At 31.3% G+C, this 16,275-nt stretch overlaps 1 protein-coding gene across 1 annotated transcript in view; it reads right to left on the reverse strand.

The window, feature by feature from the left end:
* The window catches only part of LOC129958423 (integrin-linked protein kinase-like), a 95,900-nt gene extending 93,288 nt beyond the window's left edge, over nt 1-2,612 (reverse strand). The window contains exon 1 of the mRNA XM_056070909.1: nt 2,594-2,612. The gene's annotated coding sequence lies outside the window, so the exon portion shown is untranslated. The remainder of the gene's footprint in view (nt 1-2,593) is intronic.
* Between the last annotated feature and the right edge of the window lie 13,663 nt (nt 2,613-16,275).

Genomic DNA, 16,275 nt, shown 5'->3' on the forward strand with positions numbered 1-16,275 from the left:
TTCATTACCTTACAGCCTGACACCTGTTTTATTTATAGCTTACACGAGCCTCTACAATAGAATCAAGCTGCCTGACGTCATATTTGCATGGAAAACTGATTGTCTGTGCCATATATTATCTAAAAACATTTCGACTTAAGCTGTATTTTAACATCATTCCTTGAGCAAAATGCTCAGTTTATCCCATTAAAATGGTGCAGGGCATATTTGCATTAATCTCAATTGATTTAACGTGTGTCAAATCCGTTTACACGGTGGCTTTACGGTAGAATCGAGTTTCAAACCTATAATCCTCCAGCCCAAAGCGGGGGCTTTACCACCAGGTCACCGCAGTCCATGCGAGGTTAAGTAAAAGCGTTTAAAATTAATTAAAATTTAAAAAATAAAGCAAATATTTAATTGACATCATTAAAAAATGGTTCTTTACATTTTAAGTGTGCAAAAGAGATAATATTTCTTGGAGTTACAGATGGAAAAAGTTAAAATTTTGCTTTATTTTTAATAAAAATTCTTATTCACTTGCAGCGCCCCTTCCCCTCTTTTAAACAAACATACTATCTTTTCCATATTTGATATGTCTAAATCCAGTAGTTTCTCCTGTAGAGCACCATACACACGTTCTCAAGGGCTTTTTTGCTTTCTCCCATACAAAATGTGTAAAGAGAAAGTATTATACTCCTTAAAAAATCGACTACCTCGATAATTTGTTGAATTTCTATGTTTCGAACCTCCAGGGAATAGAAAGGCGCATTTTTCAAATTTTGTCTCTTTGTGCACACGACTGTTTAAAAAATGTAATATCTACTGTCTGACGTGGAATCAGTTGCGTAGATTTCTATCAAATTTTGGGCGAAATCCATCTACGAGATGTTTGTTTGTCTGTCTGTCCTTGTTCCTCTGATCACATTATCTCAAAAATGCGATGATTAGATGGGTAGCGTATAGATTAGATTTATCGTAATATTTCGATTCAAATTTTAGATCCAATCCGTCAAACGGTTTAACGTCCTCCGATTTATATATTTGCGAGTTTGTGGACGGCTAACTCGAAGATACAATGACTTAGAAAAATTAACTTTGATATGGAGTCTTATATCAGTATCAAAGTTTGGATCCAACTAGAGGAAAGGGGAAATGACCAAAATCCATATTCTCATAATATTTTCAGTATGTCGAGAAAGTCGATGAAAAAACGATAGGGAAAGATAACATTGTACCATAGCAATGCAAGAATAATTAATAATAAAAATTATATTACCAGCATTTCTCTATGCATCAGTGACTCATATTTTTTTTAAAAAAATCACCTTTTCTGAAAAAGAAACAGGTCCTTTCTAGAAACACATGTACCATTTCAATCGCATATATCATAACCATCCTCTCTCAGATTAAAATCAACAATTTCATCCTGTATATTACCAAAATTATTCCTAATTTGCGCAAAAAGTATTCATACCTTTTGGTACTATGTATATATAAAATATGAAACATCAGGAATATTTATTTGTTTCTACTAGGTATGTTGTCACGTTAAATGCCAAGTCAGTCACCGGTTACTGACTTAGCACTCGATCAGGTCACATCAGTCACTGCGCCTGAGAATATAATTTTCTTTCAGGCTGGGTTAGTCATCGTTGACTGATGATACAAATTTAAAAATTTATATTCTTTTAATATATTTTAATCACGGAATAATGCATCTAAACGCATATAATCTTATTGCAAGTTTGCATAGATCTTTGACTGTCAGCATATCAAAGAAATCAAATATCGCGGTCTGAAAGGAAAAGATCAAAATAGACTTGGCGCTTGACGTATTAACTCTTATTTCACATATCAAGTATAAACACAAGGCATAAGTTTTATTTAAGTTCAATGCTTTCATTTAGAACAATAATTAGAGCGGAACAGTATAGTATAAATTATTTACAAATCTAGAAATATTTAATTAACAAAAATTAAAATATATAAATATAAAACGGTAATTTATATAATGCAGAGTAATACAGAATAAAGTATGATGTAACTCATGTAACATTAACTAAACAATTGCCATTGGTCAAAATTAAAAGAAAAATATGTTTTAAATTATTTAAAACTTTGTTTTATGAGCAACACTTCAGACATTATTCACTACCTTATCAATTATGTCCTTAGTTTAAAATTTATCCAGCTGTAGAAGAAAATGGCATTCTTCAGTTGAAGACAGTGATATTGTAAAATACTGATATTGATATTGTTAAACGCGTTTCCCCCCCCCCCTTTCTTTTGGAGAATCATTCAAATATTTAAACGTTTCTTCATCTTTGAAATGACTTTCTTTCAAAAAGAGATTTTTTAGATTGAAGTTGCTTTTACCAAAAAAATCTAATCGAAGTTAAATTATAGATTTAATGAATAGTATATTTGTACAAATTTATAAAGAGATGAATCTGATATCTGAAATGACGATGTACACTTTTGCATTGTACACTAAATGGTAGGAAAACATTCATCAAACATATGAATAAAACAAACATTTAAAAAAAAAAGGAATTTCCAGTGAGTGAATGAAGAAAAAAAATTAATGAATGAAAAAAGAAATAACACTTACTCTTCAGCTTTTTAACGGCTCGTGATCCTTTGCATATTGATTATGACATTTTTCAAGAGCAAATCCACTGACGCCTTTTATCAATGTGTATCCTCAAATAATAACATTGATGCTGATGAATTCATTTTCGAAATTATATAGTGAGAAGCCATATTTCTTGAATTCCCATTTTTATGACAAATAATGGTAAAGGATAATAAGCACCAATGCATCGATATACGAAAAATAAAACCTCCCTGCAATCAATGGCTGCAATAAAATAGAATAATATTTCGCGAGAGAAAACAATCGACTGGAATTGAACCTATCGATAGCATCAAAAATATCAATAATTTCTCATGACTGCTCTGAAAATTCGATACTATGCACTTCGATTTGATAATATCGATAGTCTATCGATGTTTAAAGATCACTAACTCTTACTAGAACAAATTTGATCATAAACATTTCGCCCATGATCTGTATGCATGAGAATAATTGATGAGCTTGTCGACACCGTGAGTAAAGATATGGTACAAACGCACGGAGATCATCTTTCATTTTATTGTCATCATTTTATGCTTGTAAGCTAATTTCTTTTCGAAATTTGAAATTATTTAACTGACCACTAAGATAATTTTTTGTTTCATGCAGCAGTTTTTAATAGTGACTTCAAATTCAGAATAAAGGTAATTTATTGTTAAATCGATAAAAATGGTCCTTTAAAGGTACGATATTGAAAAAATGAAAAATAAAGTTACTTCAATCTGCATTGACTTTCATAATGAGTATTAACTACTTCCGATGACAGATTTTTTTGGGGAAATTTATCATCCATTTTACTTCAACTAAGATTTTATGCAATATGTTATATAATTATGGATTTGAATTCTAAAGTCTAAGAATGGTTAAATTTTAATTAATGAGGTTCGAAATACGATAATTCGAAGCATGTACAGCATACCTACAGGTGAGTTAAGTAGTCAATTTCAGAAATACTCTGAAACATAAAGTTATATTAACATCCCGTTTTGAAGCAAAATGAAGGCTGTTTTGGGATGGACTTCGTAATTTTGAGCCATGGTCAGATGACGAGGACGACATCTTGACTTTATTTCTCTTCCTTTAATTTCTACACTTCACCAGCGGAAGGGGATTTCTCTCAACATCAAATTTAATGTATGCCGTGACCACATATTAAGAAGAATTTTGGTGAAATCGGGTTTCGAACCTCGAAAATTCCGATCGCAAAACCAAGACTTTACCACTTGCGACCATGGACATAACACTTGGTGCAGACTAGATACATTTGCTGGCCTATCGATCTGTTATTTTTACCCTGATTGTGCTAAAGATATTGCTCATTCTTTTTTGTCTGAAAGGGATTTAATAATTTTGATGCTGATATGTTATATTTAATATTAACCCCTTGAACTGCAACTTTATTTTACTTCCTAATTAGATCCAAAATTTCATTTTGAACACTTATTATTTCTTCCATTCATATAAAACCAAAAATGATGCCCGAGATACTTAAATATGCTCAACTTATTTATTTTTTTCTTTTAATTGCTACTTTAAAGTAGATACAAATGAAAAATCGGAAATTTTATAATTCGATCCTCGAATGAGTCTGAAATGTTGCTTCAATTCAAGTGTTTAATTTTTTATGACATTCTATGTTATATTTTGGCTAGTTCACTTTTTCGATTAATGAAAATTTTAAACATCTCTGTTTTGAAAATAGAAGGCTATCCCACTGAAATTATAAAGACATTTACTGTTCAGGCAGAGCAAGTTGGTCTCCATTAGTGACTAGTTAAATAAGTCTTATTAAAATAATCTCTTCCAAATATTCTTTGATTTCATCTGGATAAGGCTACTAAAACTCTTTATATATGATTAAAATTTTATAACAGTATGTGTTAAATCAAATGCAATTAATGAAAGTCTTTTAAAATTATTCTAAGGAATTTTTTGTTTTACACTAGTATTTCCATTATTAAAAACCGTACCTCAATAATATAAAACGGAAAATTCAGCTTATGAAGAATAAATAGATTGTTTCGAATGTTATCTTTCCTCTTTAAAAAAAATAATGCATGCAGAAGCATGCATTATTGCATGAAGAAATTACGATTGATACTTTTATTGAAACAAATTATGCAATTATCATAGTCATTATCTCTATCAAATTATTTTTTTAAATTCTCTGCTAGTATTATTCATTAAAGAATTTTAAATTCGTTCCAAATCTTAATATCAAAATTTGCTATTTTCATTGGGAAGAAAACGGGCAATTCACTCATCTAAAACGTCGAAAAACAAAACTTGCGCTCATCGAAGAATTTAATTTTCAAGCCTATAAAAGGAACTTTAAAATATTTAATAAAGCCTTATATACGTTCCCTAAAAGATAATTTAATTGTTAAAGCTATAGACTTCTTAAAATCTGTCTTTTGGGGCATACAGACAATTTTCAAAAAAGTTTATTTGCGTATCAAGCTTTCATATACAGTCGGTTAGAGACTAAATACTCAAATTTTTTTAAAATATTATCCATCTTATTTAACTCTTTGACTACTAATGGGACATGCATATACCACTAACCTTTTAGAATAAATTTAAATAGTTCTTAATGAAAACAATTTTGTTCGTTATTTGGCCATTTTGTCTCATCTTCTGACTTAAAAATCATTTGGGAGAAATTTGGAACAAATTTGTCTTATTCAGAACTCCACTTGTGTTGAAAATAAGGAGCAAAAAGATTTTAAAAACTTCGTAATCAAAAGGTTAAAAATTACTATTAGCGATGTGACTTATTTGAAATAAAGAATGGGTTTTTCTATGCGACGAAGTAAGGCAATTTTTGTATGTCAGTTTAAAAACTGCCTCAACAACGGATTCCACTAGCAAGCAAATGGCAAAACCTGCCCATCCATTTGAAACTAAACTGATACCACTGTAACAAATTTAATTTCCCTATCTATCCATTTATTAAACTCCTATATTATACTTAAACAACAGTTGTTTTCTTAGGCATACATAATAATAGCTAATGTATTAGATCCCGATGTTCTGATCCCTACAATTAATTTTATTTCACAAACTTCAACCGTCTCCGATATACTCGCTTTGAAACTGCTCAGCCCCTTAACAATATAACTTCTTTTAACTAGATATTTACTATCTCAGTTATTTAGACTGCTCCAGTTTTAGAAAAATGTATTGATTAAAGACTCCATGTAACACCCTAGATAGTTATGAATTCCACGTAATTTATACATCGAATTATATGAATGAATTAAATTTGGTTCATTTGAATAATATGATTATTGGATGTATGAGCCATCCTTGAGCAATATAGTTATCAACTTGGGGTGGCAAGAAATTCACAAGTGTATATGTCAAAACAGCCCACTATAACTGGCAGCGAGACTACACAAAGTATCCGATATCTTATAGAAATCGAGAAAAGATTTATATCTTCGAAATGGATTAATTTTCTACTTAAGACTTTGTTCATGTACACTGTGTTCCAACAAACAATCTGTGTCGACGGCTGACAAATATTTTTACTTCTGTCACACTGCTGACATCTATAGCAAGTCGTTGGCGATTATGTAACAAAAGCATCTCAATGTGCAGGGCACGTCATTCTACTGCAGGTGATCAAATATTCGGATGACCCCCCCCTTCAAACTAATGCTCGAACCAAATATATTAATGAAAGAAATCCCAGTTCATCTTGATGATGACCCAATTATCTATGACATATGCAGAAAACTACAGAATAATTGTCTAAAAGTCGCTATGCTCGTATAATATTCATTGGCACAATAATAAAAAAAAGTAAATCATAAAACTCTTTATATTTACTTAAATAATATATGAATACATTTATAAAATTTTCATATGGAGCGGAGCTTGTTTGATTACACCCGTAAACTAATCTGGTCCAGTTACTTGTCTAACGAGAATTCGGTTAGCTTACTTTACATTCGTTAGCTTAATGTGATAACAAAAAAAAATAATTAATTATATGTCGGCATTGTTTTTCGTCTTTGCAGTCCTTCGACTTTGCATTTCAAAATTTAGCTCTTGGACATATAAATCGACCAATCAACCTATTTTCAGATTAGATTAAATTTAATTTGTTTTATTAAAATGTTTAAATGCTTTTAAAAGTCCCCAAAAATTATATTTTAGCATATGTATTTAGAGAATAAATTGAATATCAAAGCAGAAGTGTTCTCTCTCTCTCTCTCTTTGTGTTTCGTTGAATAGTGAAGAGAAACAATTATGCCGTATGTACTTCTGCCTTTTGACCGGTTGGGTCCAAAATTTGATACAGATTCAAAATTTTGGTGTAAAGATCACACAATAAATTTTGGTGTAAAGATCACACAATAAAATTTGGTGTAAAGATCACACAATGAATCTCATTTTCTCAACTTGTTTAATTTTTTTTCAGTTATTAGTTATCTAGCTCACATAGAAAAGCCCAAACCGATCGATGGATAGATAAAATTCCGAAAATAGTTTCTTAAGACTCAAGTAGAACTATCACTGAAAACTGATCAAATTCCAAGTATGAATTTTTCAACGATTGCAATACTTTGTAAACTTTCCTTAAAAGAAGATAACTAAATAAAAAGCAAAAAAAAAAAAAAAAAAATGTGCCCGAAGAGCAGCAAATTTGGATGAAACCGAGTATTTTTCAAAAGATCAATGCACTATGTTTATTAAATTAAAATGATTTAACAAATGCAAAATATTTGTAAAATTTTCAGGAAACCATAGGAGAAAATATAAAATGGAAAAGTACTGGCGATTATTTTTTTTAAATACTAAGCAAAATACAATATAAAGTATGCGTAAAGATAAAAAAAAATTATATAAAGAAAACAACAATAATATAAAAAAACTAGTAATTTAAGAATAATTCTCCGAAGTTCTCAAAATGTGTGTTCGGAAAAGGCTGCTTGTTAGAATGAAATGTTAAGAATTAATTAGATTCATTTAATTTTTGAAATCGAAATTCGAATAAGTTTTAAGACCAAAAGATCATCCCGACTTCTGTTTGAACCGTTTGTTGTATTTGAGTCACCGATCACCATGAGCAATAATACGGCGGTATTAAGTTATAGAAATCACAGATCAGTTATAGAAATAACCATCACAGATCCATGCACTAACCCCCTACTACAATGATTATGATCTGACATTGCAGATAGGGCCGCGGTGGCCTGGTGGTAAGGTCTCGGTTTCGGAACCGGAGGGTTTCAGGTTCGAGACCCGATTCCACCGAAGAACCGTCATGTAAGGGGGTCTGTTGCGCGTTAAATTCATCCTGACCAAACGTCCTCCCGCTGGTGTGGTGTGGTGTGGAGAGGGGGGTGCCAGCTCAGGTGTCATCCTCGTCATCTGACCGCGGTTCAAAATTACGAGGTCCGTCCCAAAATAGCCCTAGTGTTGCTTCAAACGGGACGTTAATATAGCTAAACTAAACTGACATTGGAGTAAAAGTCATTAGTATATATATACTCTCCAAGGAAGCGAGAATCTACCTAATTATCCGACATTTTTTCATTGACGAATTTGAAATGCTTCACCTCCCCCCCCCCCCCCTCAGAAGGGAAGAACATACTGAAAAAGAAAAGTAGATGTTTCAAATCTGCTGTGAAGTTTTAAAATACTATCCAGTTTTTGCGATTTTAATGAGTGATTTAACCCCTTCTCGGACAATGATGCGTGCATCTAATTATTGAATTTTGCTCTAAATCTGCAATTTGGCAAAAGTATTAAGTAATTTAACATGCAAAAATCGCTTTGAAGAGCTTCAATATCTCAAAAGAACCTTATATTATTATAGAAGTTATAATAGCAAATGTCCCAAATAGAATGTCATCATATTAGGAAGTTGACTAAATTTGTAGTCAAAGATTAAGAAATCTGCAATGCAAGTTAAAAATTAACTAAGTGACAATAAATTCCTTTTCGAAATCCTATCGTTCTGATTACGATTTCAGTAATCGATTACATTCCAGAATTTTTGTTCTTGGATATCATTGCTTGGTTTGCACTTTAGTGAGTGAATAATAAATTAATGGTTGCTGGCTTTTTCTTTGTCCCTCTTTCGCAGACTGTTATGTCGTCTTGTGTGTCGCATCAATTGACATTTAAACGATCGGCATAAAAACCACACTATTCTCTCTAAAATGACAGATGATTTTCTGAGAAATGTAATCCTCCATTTGGTATTTCATTTCTGTTAACTTCTCATGCAGCAGGAGAAATTGATTTTAACTTTCAATACTTTCAAATAATCTTATATGAATAAAGTAATCGAAAAAAAAAATATTAAAAAGTCCGATTAGGTGATTTCTTTATATAATTCTTGGTTAGTGAAATAACACACAGAAATGTAAATATTTCGTTGTAAATTTTTCTAATAAGCATATTATATTTACTTAGAAGACTTTTGCCCTAGCCTGTCACAATATAACCCAAATATGGCTTTTGTGTCAATAAACCCCAAAATACAATCCGGTTGCCATAATCAAGTTCTCATTTAAATGAAACCAACCACACTCTTATAAAGCATTTGAATACTGAAATCAACAATGCAAATTTGCATAAAAGTATTTGTAAAAATTTTTATCAATTTTTTTATTTGTATTTTTCATAAATTACTTTATATTGCAACTAAACAATAGATATTTCCATAAATCAATTAAATTGAAAACTCACCAAAATCCAATAGCCCGAAGGCTGGTTTAAAATAAAAGAAATAATTGGGATATTACATTACTGACCGCTTAAGAATTTGATGAGATCCGGTAAGAAAATAAATGATATCTTGGCTATCTCATATCACATAGTTTGGCTTGAAAACATTATTGATAGGGAGATTTTTGTAGAAATTGACTAAAAGTGAAAAGAAAAGAAAAAAAAATCCTTTAATATCATCCATCAGCAACTTATGGTTATCAAAAAAACATTATATGACATCTCTGACTAATATATAGTAGCAATATGCTTCATCCCCTAGTTATATGAAGATTCAAATGATTTCTGACAAACATAAAGCGAAGAAGGGGTCAAAGCACATCAGTTTCAAACAAAAACATATAAGTAAGCTTTCCATGGATACAGTCTTTGTTTATCCTTCAATACCACCCATCATTATTGGATATTAAAAATGAAGCGAAAGTAAGATGGAGTTGTATAGCAATGTTGAAATGACAGAATATCATTTAGCATATGGAGCAGCAAACTGAAGGTTTCGAGATGCAAATAAGCCATTACTTGTCACTCGGAAAAATCTCAAACCGGCGAGAACTCAACAAGGAGCAGTTATCATCGAAAATTGCATGAAATCGCATTTTTCACAATCAAATTTCACTGTATTCGTTGATTGTGAAAAGTTCGATTTCATTCAACTTTCCATTCCATTCAATGTGGTATGAAATTATTGATTTGCTTGTATTTCTGAATTCAAACAAATTTAATGAAGTCGGTCAAAATATTTAATCTCCTTGACTTAAACTGTTTCATGCATTCATTTAACTGAATTTTTATATATTTTTGTAGCACATTGTTTCTTCTTACCGAACAAAAGAGCTGGATTGACTATAGAAACATGACCTACGATATTTAAAAACAAACAAGAAAAAAAATCAAACTTTATTTAAAGTTGTCATATTTTGGCAGTTTAAACTTACTGATTTCTTTCTTTCCGTTAGTAATAAAAGGTACACAAAAAACAACACAAATAGAATAAATCGGGTGTAATCCTTTTGCATCTGATCCATCCAATTTGCATCTAATGTCTTCTTTTCATGTTTGTATGTTATACTGCTGGAAATCCCTTTGCAAATTTCTTTTGAAAAATTCAGAATTAACATTTTACTCATTAGCATGTAAAATGGAGTGTTAAATGCAAGGAATTCCTGTGAAGATAAATTTGCAAAAAATACGAAGTTTGGGCCAGGATCTGGCAGAATCGCCCTTGTAGACAATGCAGAGGGCTGTATGAAAGGAATGCATAACATTTAAGGGAATCGGAAGAGATCTGTCGCACAGAACAATATCTACTCGAATCGTTCAAGTTTTGACGGAATTTCAGCACAAATTTAGAGCTCCCAATATCTTATAAATATTCATTATGGCTCAAGTTAGAATATGAAGGAAGCCTGACGAGGTATTCTCCTTCATCATCATAATTTTCGAACCAAACTTGAACATATCTATTAACGTGGCTGTTAGAAAAAGTGCTTATTCTCCACGGATTAAATTCTGAGCAAAAAGATGGCTCCGATGCTCCCCCCACTGAATGCTATGAGAATGACAATTTTTCTTGTATCCAAATGCAGAATAATGAACGAATTGAGACATCGAAATACTCCCAACATAAATAGAAAAACACATCCATGCTTCTTAATCTATCAGAGGTAGCCAGGATTGAGCATAGTTTCTTTTGACGTTTTCCAGATTTGAAAGCTCTTTCTGATTTAACCCTTTGCATTCGAATGTCTTCTCAGTCACCATCCAAGACGCTGAGTCATTTTGACATTTTATTTATTTAATTTTAATTGTTAAAATATGTAGATTCATTTTTCAGGGAAACTCAACTTAAAATAGTTGCATGTATTTATTTTTTGGTGTAATAGATAGGTCCATGTATTAAGTGAATAATTATGCATCGAATTTTCTTTCCAAATGCAAAGGGCTAAAACAGCTTGAAGGTTTATTCATCTGATTAAAATACATGTTACTTTACTTGAGACCCATTTTCGGTAAGCTCTACACCATTGGAATTACTTGTGCGAGCATTAAGAAATGTCATTAATGTTTTAACATTAGAACGAATGATTATTTTCTTTACAAATAAAATTGTGTTTTGAATAGCTGAATATAATTTAGGAAAGGTATTTAAAAATATTTATTATTTTTTCGTGAAATTAAAATGTACCAAATGGCTACATTATGAATTAAAAAATGCCCAGTGACTCAAATCACATTATAACAATTCTGCAATAAAAATAAATGTCCCCTTTTACCAATGTGTTTTTCACAAGGAAAGAAAAAATAATTTAATAGAATTTTTAATGGTAGAATTATTCATACAGCAGCCATCTTAAACTGGGAACTTGGAAAAATGCAAATCTAATTCTAATACCACTATTATCACATATCGGTCTTCTCTACAAACGTTTATCAAAAAGTGTTTAAAAACTGGTTTCCAAACACTCATTGTTGTCCTTTTGAATATCCATGTGAAGCTTATAAATGGAAATAAAATTGTATAGCCAAGTGGCTACACGATTCATTGTAGGGTTAAGAATCGACTCTTTGCCACAAAATATAAATAATACAACCATAAAATGTGTACAAAATGATAAATTAATATAGCATCTAAAACTATTATGGCTAAAATCAGTATGCGTTGATACTCATGAAAGAGCAGTTTAATAACACTAAAAAAATCTCTATAGTCATAAAATTAAACTTAATTTTATATTATATAACTTAAAACATTGACGAGCAAACTACGGTACGCGTGGATGTTCCATACGGGCTGTAGCAGATCTTAAAATGCTGTAATAATTTTAAATACAAAATATATTTAAAATGCAAACATTGTTTGATATTGCATGAATAATTTTTTTCTTAACAATCAAGGACAGTTTCTCTTTTAATCAAATTCTATAAGGAAGCTTCTATTCTATATAAAGCTTCAGAGAATGAATCTATCGTGTAGTTCCCGAAGAATTTTGAATTCATTCCTTCAGAAATATTATGGTAAGCAGAAATTATAATATTTTGTTACAGAAATTCACACTCTGAAAGAAAAAAAAAATATTACAAATATTATATTGCATCCAAAAAAAAAAGTTGTAAAACATTTCTAGTAATAATTCAAAATAAATACCAATAAAAACTGAATTCATCTATTATTCGGGAAAGAAGTGTACTGTAAGTAACGTCTGTCAATCTTCTAAAAGTATACAAAATTTCTATTTTTCGAATCAGAACGAATTCCCGTCAAACAATAATCTAGAGTGATTGATTTTACCAAAAATTAGTACTTGTAAATCTTTCAAGTACAAGCACTTTCAATCATAGCACTGAAAGGAAAAATTGATTGTTTCGAAGATGCCCAAACTCGAAAGCAGGTTTACGTTAGTAGCAAATTCAGTGCAATATTTTCAGTTTTAGGTTCATCTAGTGATCCGAAAACTGTCCGATTCCCGAAAGGCAATCTAAATAATCCGGATACTTTTAAATAACAAAAGATGCTACAATTTTCCTTTCATCACGATTTCATGACTCATGGACTCGGCTAGATATGCTAGACCAAGAGGAATTGAAACCAAACAAAAATGTTTCGCGTAGTGTTAGCCAAGTTGGGCCAACAACTGACAAATCTATATACTTATAATAAAGCTCAATGTGTGTGTGTGTGTGTGTGTGTTGGCGCTCTACAGGCCAGGTCATTTGACATACAACTATCAAATTTGGTACATGTATACCTTAGAGGTCGGGAATGTGCACCTGGGGTCCCTTTTTTTGAAATTTTAATTATTAATTAAAAACTAACTTTCCCAAAAAAATCTTCCATTTTCTCCACCGCCAACTTTTCCGCCAAAAAAATCTTCCATTTTCCCCACCGCCAAATGAGTAAGGCTTTAGTTATTTTTTTCTCCCAACAGTAATGAGGCTAGGGTTAACATTTTTCGGCGGATTATTTCAAACGATTCTGTTTATTTTCTTAATGTTTTATGCATTTAAAATTAAACATTGTTAATTAATCCATGTTTCACATTTATTCTGAAGTACTTTTGAATTAAAATAACGCAGAATAAAGGAAGTTAAAAATGTATAATCTGCATAGCGTTACCCCAACTGGCGTAGAAAAATTCACGCATTTGCGTTAACGTAACTGGCGAAGAAAATTCACGCATGCGCATTGTGTTCTGACTGTTGACATGACAACCAATGGATGATTTAAATTATTTTTAGGTTAGTTGCATGCTTTCGTAAGTAAATTGTATTTATCTTAGTTATATATTTTTTGTATATGCTTATAGTTTTAAGTACATCGTTTTTTAAGTAGTTTTTTTAAACCTGTTTTCGACCGATTATTTTAAACGATTCATTTTATTTTCTTAGTGTTTGATGCATTTAAAATTAAACATTGTTAATGAATCGATCTGTTCATGATGAATCTGAGAAATTTTTGTAGACAAATTCTTGAGATATTACATAAATTAAGAAAGATATTCTTTAGTGCCCATAAAGTTTAAACGCACAGTGACTCTATTATCAGTAATCATAGTATTAAAAAAATGCTTTGTTTCAGTAAAAAATATTATTATATTAATTGCAGATTAATCATTTCCACTTTAATTTAAAGCATAATTTCTACGAGGGGTAACAGAAAATTAGAGAGATACATATCACGCTATGACTGAAGGCCTTTATAATATTATGAGTGAATTATATGACTATCAAAATTTGAAGTTTTAAAATATTTTGCTGAAGAATCTTTTAAAGTTGGAATTGCGTAAAATATTTAATGGTGCGACCGGAGTTTAACCCCCTGCTTGGCACAATTTTTAAAAATCGCCAACAACGGCCTTGCGAAATGTTCAAAAGCAAAGGAGCAGATGTTTAATTATAGTGCATAATAAAGATTGCCAGCTTTGGCGCGTTATCGCAACTTGGCGAAGAAGGGGGTTAAACTCCGGTTCAACATATTTAATTATTAAAATTTAAACAAACATTAAGATTGGTGAACCGGCTGGTCGCCAAAGGCGGCTAGTAAATAAATAAATAAAAGGTACTTTCAACAGGAAGCTCGGTATAAGTAAGGTCACAAAATATCACTCCAAATGCTGAAGATATATTATTAGGATTAAATGCATGACGCTGTAGGAAGATCAACAGATAAGATTCACTTAATTCCTTTCTTCAGCGTGTGGAAATAAAAAGTCGATTTACAGGCATTTTTCCTGGCATCTAGCGGTGTATATGGTCAACAAATCAAAGAAGAACACAACTAGGCACAATTTTCTTGGATAGGAAGTGCTCTTTAATGATGAAACGAAATTCAATACCCAAAGATATTCTAAACGAGTCTTGATTTGGAGAAAGCTTGAATCTCTCTACCCTTTTTCCAACACAAAGGAAACCGCCCGCTTTGTTGTCGCTAACCCCTTTTACAGATTGAAAGTTGTTGTGGGGTTAATTAAGCAGTAAAGGATAATTTTATTCTTTATTAACTTTTGCTTTATATTAATTTTTAAAATACATTAGATAAATTTTTAATATACATTATTTACAATTCATGCGATTTAATTCATTATTTAAAAGTAAGTTTGATGTTTGGTAGTTTCCTCTTGAAATTATTATTATTGGGAAATCTGTCTACGCTACATTTTGTTTTAATGATCTTCAAATAAACTTAATGTAATAAAGTTTCATTTGATGCAATCGTTGCTCGAATTTATTGGAGTTGATACAATTACAACTGTTCTTGATACAGCACTCTTCATATTATAAATTATAGCTTGCTAGTATTTGATATTTAACTGTTATGTTCTGACATGGGTCATTCTTATTCTGATGTTCTGGCACTCATGAAACAGTTTATAATACAGAGTCTTTAAATCTCTGATTCAGTCCTCAAATGTTGTGGGATTTGACAAACACTGTTGCTGCCTGTATAATCTCTGTCTCTCTGCTATCGCACTTTGAAGATCCATATATGAATCTCACTAAGCTTTATAGTCATTAAAAATTCATCAATCGTCTAAAAAGTTAAAATTCCGAATATGTAATGCAAAATAAAAACTGTCTCAAAGCCATTAGTCACAGTGACTCAAAAGCTTTCCAAAAATTTCCGTTAGGAATATTTCCGATTTTCTTCAACCAGTAACTAATAAAAATGTCGCTTGCTAATGAGAAAATAATTCAAATCTTAACCCTTTGTGGTCTGACGTCGAGTGTGACTCGACATTTTGAAGTATGCACCATTGTAATGCTGTGTAATAACAGCCGTATTAGTTGTACCATATAGAGCAACCAAACACTCTAACATTAGTTTTTAGGAATTATACAAACTGACAACTATCTTTTTGAGTTTCCTAAATAGTAGTACTAAAGGAATCCTTACTCGCTTATATATAATTACGCATCTTTTTACTTTTCGGACTGCAAAGGGGTTAACCACTTGCACCGGTAAAGAATTCACAGATGCGAATGACAAAACTGTCCACTGTAACTCACAGGGAGGCCATACAAAATATCTGATACTTTATAGGAGTAGGAAAAAGATTTGTATCTCCTAAAAGAATTAACTTCCGACTTAAGACTGCTTCTGTAAGTTGGTAAAAATTCTCATTTGACGGGGCGAGGACATCATTTTTTATTTCTGTGACAATTAGCAACTGACAAGTGCAACTCTTAGTTGGCGATTTTTTGACAAAATCATTTTTAACCCGGGTGACATATCTTTCCAGGACAAGTTAATGTTAGATTTTAAATTCCCCAGTTAATGCTTCGTTTTTAAGCCTGTAAGTTGGATGAAAAAGGATTTCTTTCGTGGGAAATTACCGCATCTTAAATTTCGTTTTCCTTTCTAAGAGGAAAGCCGTTGGTAGAGGGATGAAAAAGGGTTCCATGATGAATAAACA

Source organism: Argiope bruennichi, chromosome X1, assembly GCF_947563725.1.
Source record: "Argiope bruennichi chromosome X1, qqArgBrue1.1, whole genome shotgun sequence".
Classification (NCBI taxonomy): domain Eukaryota; kingdom Metazoa; phylum Arthropoda; class Arachnida; order Araneae; family Araneidae; genus Argiope; species Argiope bruennichi.